The sequence below is a fragment of the Rhinopithecus bieti genome, unplaced genomic scaffold (assembly GCF_001698545.2).
Source record: "Rhinopithecus bieti isolate Rb0 unplaced genomic scaffold, ASM169854v2 scaffold_9919, whole genome shotgun sequence".
Taxonomy (NCBI): domain Eukaryota; kingdom Metazoa; phylum Chordata; class Mammalia; order Primates; family Cercopithecidae; genus Rhinopithecus; species Rhinopithecus bieti.
This window is the reverse complement of record NW_016806411.1, coordinates 1,638,249-1,644,463: the sequence shown is the minus strand read 5'-3', so window position 1 is coordinate 1,644,463 and position 6,215 is coordinate 1,638,249. Positions and strand designations below refer to the sequence as shown.

Genomic DNA, 6,215 nt, shown 5'->3' with positions numbered 1-6,215 from the left:
AGCCTCCTGGGTCCCCCAGATCCCTCCTTCCCACTCCAGCTGCTCACCTGTCAGAGACAGCCCTGGGTCCATTTTCCATTCTCTTCTCCTGGAACACAGGTGTCACCTGGCTCTCCTTATGCCTTGGAGATCCAGGCCTGAGCCCACCCATTTCATAGCCTTTGAAACTCTGAAATTCTCTTAGCAATCTAGGTGGTTTCCTAAGGATTATTTTAGAATCTCCTCTGTTTTCGTAATTTTCCCACACCCTATGTTTTCTACTTTCGTCACCCCAGAAGAGAACTTTTAAATTCACAAAACTAAAAAATATAATGAAAACACAAATAATTAAACGTCCAAATGACATTTTTATATTAGGATCATAATTGTGAGTTACCAACTTATGGAGTTTGCTGTAACAAAACCTCAAACACTTCGTTATTTTCAAAACAATAATTAAGGCTTACTTCTTCTCTTTAGATCTTTCATATGTTGTCCTGATCCATTTTTTCTTTCTCTGCCCCAAATACAGTCCTCACTCTCCGAAGTTTTGGAACATGTGTGCTCCGCCATAAGCCAGGAGTGGTTTGGGGTGATCTGAGGTCCAGCTCCTTTGGGTGGAGTGCAGGGCTGGGCACTCCATGCCAGGCTGGAGTCCAGTGCTCAGCAGCCTCTTCTGATATCACTCATGTCCTCCGTACATACTCCTTTTTTTTTTTTTTGAAACGGAGTCTCACTCTGTCGCCCAGGCTGGAATGCAGTGGCACAATCTCGTCTCACTGCAACCTCCCCCTCCTGGGTTCAAGCGATTCTCCTGCCTCAGCCTACCGAGTAGCTGGGACTGCAGGTGTGTGCCACCATGCCCAGCTAATTTTTGTATCTTTATTAGAGACTGGGTTTCACCATATTGGCCAGGCTGGTCCTGAACTCCTGACCTTGTGATCCGCCCGCCTCAGCCTCCCGAGGGTTAACTGGCAAGAGTGGAGACCCCAGTGACGCCTGCTAGGATCACTGGGAAGTATGGGGGTTCTAAGTTCTACTTCATTTGCAGGGAGCTTAGGCCTGAGAAGTGGGTCTTATCTTGATCTGCACAACTGGGCTTGGGCATGCAAAGAATTGCCCCACAACGGGCCGCTGCCAGGTCAGTAGGTGCGCTCTGTGTGAGGAACAGGAACTGGAGATCAGAGACAACTGGTTCACATCAGCTCCACATTTAGGGAAAAGATTCGTTTTAGGTTCCATTCCTCCTCAAACCTGATGTTCGCCTTTCTGGATAAACGAGAGGACCGTGTGGGTGTGGGGGTTCCCAGTCTCTGGTGGGCTGTGTGCATGTCTCCATCCATGCGCCTCTGTTCCCTCTGCAGACTTCACTCTGCAGGTTCAACTCTCAACTGCTGTTCATCCAACCACCCACCCACCTGCCTGCTGCAACGAGGGCGAGGCTTCCCAGTGCCAGCCCCTTTCTCCTGCTGCTGCAGGGGGAATGAACCTCATGGCCTTGCCTTGACAACCACCCCCCCCAACCACATACACACTTCCAGACACTGTGGTGCCCACAACAGACCCCTGCGGGCTTTTGTGGGACACCACACCTGCTTGGGAAGAACTGGGCCTCTCATCTCCCCTGGGCCGACCTGGGTGCCTTCTTTTGCCTTCCTGCCTTTGTCAGCCCGTATTTTACTACAGCCAATTGCTGTTCCTCATGGTGCCTGTAGGACCCTCCTTCCTGCACACCACAAGCCCCTGGTCCTCAGGCATCTCCAGAGTCCTGGGAGTCTTCCTGGGCTCTGGTGTGGACTGGAGTCGCAGCTTTGATCTCACCCCAAGTTTCCACTGCAGGGAAGCAGAGGAAACGGGAAGAATTCCTTAGAAAATGAGAATGAATGTCTCTTTGGAAGAACAGCTTCCCCCCCAGCCCCCGCCCCACATAGTCTCTGATCATCCTTAAGTATTTAAAACAAACAAATACACCCACACGGGCATTTCCCATGGTGAAGCTTAACTTCCTGCAAATATCTCTCATGTTGCATACACATGAAATGCATGCATCTCAGCTGCACAACCTTATCATAGTCAATGTCTGTCTGTCTCAGTAGAGACCTTGAGGTACCTTTCCTAGTGTGTTTTGATTGTCAGCCTTTGTGGACCCCTGTGCACTCATGCTTCCCTAATTTCTGCATGAGGAAAACGGATGGGGGAATGCGGGCTGGCAGGAGAGTGCTGCGAGTGTGCATCTGGTGGGCAAGAAAGAATGCACCCTGCTGACAATCTTCCTTTGGACTTCATAGTTAATCTAGAAATCTACTTGAAGAACAGTGGAAACACTTACTGAGTATGGATTGTTGAATCTATGAACTCTTTGGTACACCTAAATGCTTAGGCATCCAAATTTTATAGTTGTTATGCAATTATACATGCACACACTTACAGATTATAGGAAGACAATTTTTTATATGATAAAAAAGATAATCTTGGTTATACCAACAGGGTTCTTGTACAAATTGTTCTTATTGACTGGGCGCGGTGGCTCACCCCTGTAATCCTAGCATTCTTGGGAGGCTGAGGTGGGTGGATCACCTGAGGTCAGGAGTTCGATACCAGCCTGGCCAACTTGGTGAAACCCCATCTCTACTAAAAATACGAAAATTAGCCAGGCTTGGTGGTGGGCGCCTATAAGCCCAGCTACTTGGGAGGCTGAGGCAGGAGATTCGCTTGAGCCTGGGAGGCAGAGGTTGCAGTGAGCCGAGATTGTGCCACTGCACTCCAGTCTGGGGGACAGAGTAAATTTATTTCCAATGTATACATATTTTCTATCACAGAAGAGTTTGCTGCGTAGTTAACTCAGTTAGTAATCACCAAACTCAAACAAATACATCCTTAATTAGTTGAACGAAGATCTTTCAGTGGAGCTATAACTCAAACTCAAGGCTACTGTATTGCCAAATAGCAAGTGGCTTAGTTGGAACTAAGAAACAGGAGCATAGCAAGGAAGCTGGTGGTTACAGTGGGAAGTTGTTTATTCACTTTGTATTTACTTATGCAGCACTCATGAAGGATCAAGTACAGTTCTAAGTACCTTTAAAATGCAAATCTTCGAATACTTAAATAATAAAAGCTGAAGTATGGGATAAATAATGTATACCTGTAGGGTCTGAAGCACCAAGGGGCATCACCAGCATGTCTGGAAAACAGAATTACTGTTAGGCATGAGTCAAACTGTAGCTCTGCGTTTTGATGAATCATTCTTACCGGCAAGTTCCTACTGTATTACTTTTCACCGAAACACGTTGTGCACTTACCATTTCTGAAGAGGCCATGCATGTCAACTCTTCTTTGCAGTTTTGATCAAATTTTTCCTTCTGCCTCTTCCCCATAGTTCTGTAACCTCTTAGCCATGTGTCTTAGTCCATACAGACTGCTATAACACAGCACCATAAACGGTGTTATAGGACCAACAGGTGCATATGCCCATTGCACAGTAACAGACCAATTACACCAAGACAGCAAGAGCTGTAGCAGAGAAAGAGTTTAATGATCACAGGGATGGAGCAAGGAGATGAGTGGAGACCCTCAAACTCATCTTCTGGAGGAGTGCTGAGCTGGGATTTTTAAGGAGATTGTGGAGGGTGAGGGGTAGAAGATTGGGGTTGTTGACTGGTCTGGGAAAGGAGGGTGAAACCATCAGGGTGTACAAGCTGCGTTCTTTGGTGAGCCAGCTCCTGTGGGGTTCTTCAGACCAGCTGGCATCAGTCGTTCCATTTGTATGCAGGACCCAGCAGACTCCCTCACCTGGAAAACATAACATTTTATAATGTTCAAGTTGCTGCCTATAGAGCAGTTATGGGGACTGTAATCTTTTGATGAGGTCGCTGTGACACTGAGGCAATCGGCATGAAACAACTATGAGGAAGGGGGTCAGAGAGCAGCTGCCCTCACGGTTTACGCTGAATGTGCTGCAAGCTTAGCTTATTTTCATTTCTCCCTCTCCCCTCCTCCCTAATTAATTTTATGAAGTTTATAGGGATGGATTCAACAGGGTGACTTATAAACAACAGAAATGTATTTCTCACTGTTGTGGAGACTGAGAGGTCCAGGATGGGGACACCAGCAGATTTGGTATCTGGTGGGGTCCTGCTTTCTAGTTCATACATGACTGACTTTTCACTGTGTCCTCGTGTTGAAGAAATAACTGAGCTCCCTTGGGCTTCTTTCAGAAGGGCACTAATCCCATTCATGTGGACTCCACCCTCACACCCTAATCACTTCCCAGAGGCCGCTCTTTCTAATACCATCATCTTGGGGGTTAGGATTTCAATCTGACAATTTAGGAAGAACACACACATTCAGCACCTTGATTCAAAGTTTAGTTCCCTAAAAATGTCCTTGCGGAGAATTTCAGAGAACCTAGAGTAAATTTCCACATGTGCATCATTCCATTTCCCCTTGTAACGTCTGTTAAATCAGTGGCAAGGGCTTGGTGGCAGAATCATCTACCGTTATGTCTAACTCTTTTATAATATGGCAGATCTCTGGAGAACAGGAGCTATTTTGGATGAAACACCTGTTCAAGTTCAAGCAGCACAGAGGTACCTTGAGTTTCTGTGAACCTAGGCTTTTTTTTTTTTTCCAGGCAAGGCCCTATTAGGGTTGGAGACCTTTGAGAGAGACCTCCAACACAGACCCCCCCAGCAACCCCTCCAAAGACCTACACAGAGACCCCAAAGAGATACCCAGAGACCCACACAGACAGCCCCAGAGACCCACAGAGACCTCCACAGAGATCCCCATGGAGACCCACACAAAAACCTCCACAGACCCCACAGAAATTCACACAGAGACCTTCGGGAGAGACCCGCACAGAGATGCCCAGAGACACACAGAGATCCACTAGTGACCCACACACAGATCTCCACAGAGACCCACACAGAGACCCCCCAGAGACCCACAGAGGGACCCCACCAGAGACCCCTACAGAGATTTCCCCACAGAAATCCGCACGGTGACTGTGAGAGAGGCACTACAGACACCCACACAGAGACTTGAGAGAGACTCCCAGGGACTTACACAGAGACCCCCACAGAGGTCTCCCAGAGACCCATGCAGCTACCTCCACAGAGAACCCCACAGAGGCCCTGAGAGACCTCCACAGAGACTCACATTGAGAGACCTCTGCCTGAGACCCAAACCCAGAGAGAACTCAGAGACCTAGCCCTGAGAGCTCCCTGAGGACTTCCTTACAGGAGACCTGGAGATGAGCACGAGGTCTTTGAATGCAGAGACCTCCCACGGAGAGTGCGTCTCTCTGCACCACACAGGCGTCTCCCAGAGCTCTCTTGGGAAGACATCATGCAGCCTCCTGGGCCTTCCAGAAACCTCACAGCCTCCCTCAGAGACCTCACAGGGAGTCCTCGCACGAGAGACACACAGAGACCTCCCTCACAGAACTTGCACAGAGACCTCCCCAGACACCTTGCACAGAGACACCAGGCAGTGACCTCACACAGGGACCACACATGGTCACCGGGCACTCACACAGTGACCTCCCACACGACCTCCTGAGCACAGACCCATAGACCTCTTCACAGAAGCCTGGCCCAGAGCTCTACAGACTTCCAGAAAGTTCCCCACAGAACTCACCTCAGAGTACACAGAGGCCTCCCATGGGCCTCCCAGAGACCTGTCACTGAAGCCTCCCTCATTAACACCTGGGGCCTGAATCTCTTCTAATCAGCCACACCCACTGACCGTGGCTTCTGATCCCTACAAGTTCAGCAGTAGGAGGGTGTGGGGGATGGAGTAGAAGGGCAAGAAAAACACCTGTGTTGGGCACTGGGCTGCCAGGACTCCCTGATGGTAGGGGTTTGGCCAGGACTTCATAGGAGCATTCTGTGCCACTGCCAGGGGCCTTGCACTTGCCCTTCCTTGTCAGGGGGAGCACTTCCTCTGGCTAGTTCCCCTAGTTGCCTTATCAACCCCCTCATCATCAGGCAGTGCCCTATCTGTAGCCATCCTCCTCCCCTTAGATCCTGGCTTTGGAGCTGGGCCCACTTTTGCTCTAACCTGGTGGGGGCTGAACAGTTGTTCCTAATGCAGCCTCTTCTCTGCTGCTGCTGGGGCTTCATCCAGCCCTGTCTTCCAGGATGGCTCCAGGATGTTTCCCCAAAAGCCAGGGGAACAAGGGTAGGTTCTCAGAGTTGGTCCCTGGATGCCCCTTGTGGAGGCAGGGGCAGAGGTAT

At 49.3% G+C, this 6,215-nt stretch overlaps 1 long non-coding RNA gene across 1 annotated transcript; it reads right to left on the bottom strand.

Annotated features, from left to right (window-relative positions):
* Positions 1 to 3,490: 3,490 nt before the first annotated feature.
* Positions 3,491 to 5,438, bottom strand: LOC108532271 (uncharacterized). Its single transcript, XR_001886396.1, has 2 exons — positions 5,218 to 5,438; positions 3,491 to 3,768 (listed from the first exon to the last, which is right to left on the bottom strand). It is a non-coding gene; the product is annotated as an uncharacterized LOC108532271 (long non-coding RNA).
* Positions 5,439 to 6,215: the final 777 nt, after the last annotated feature.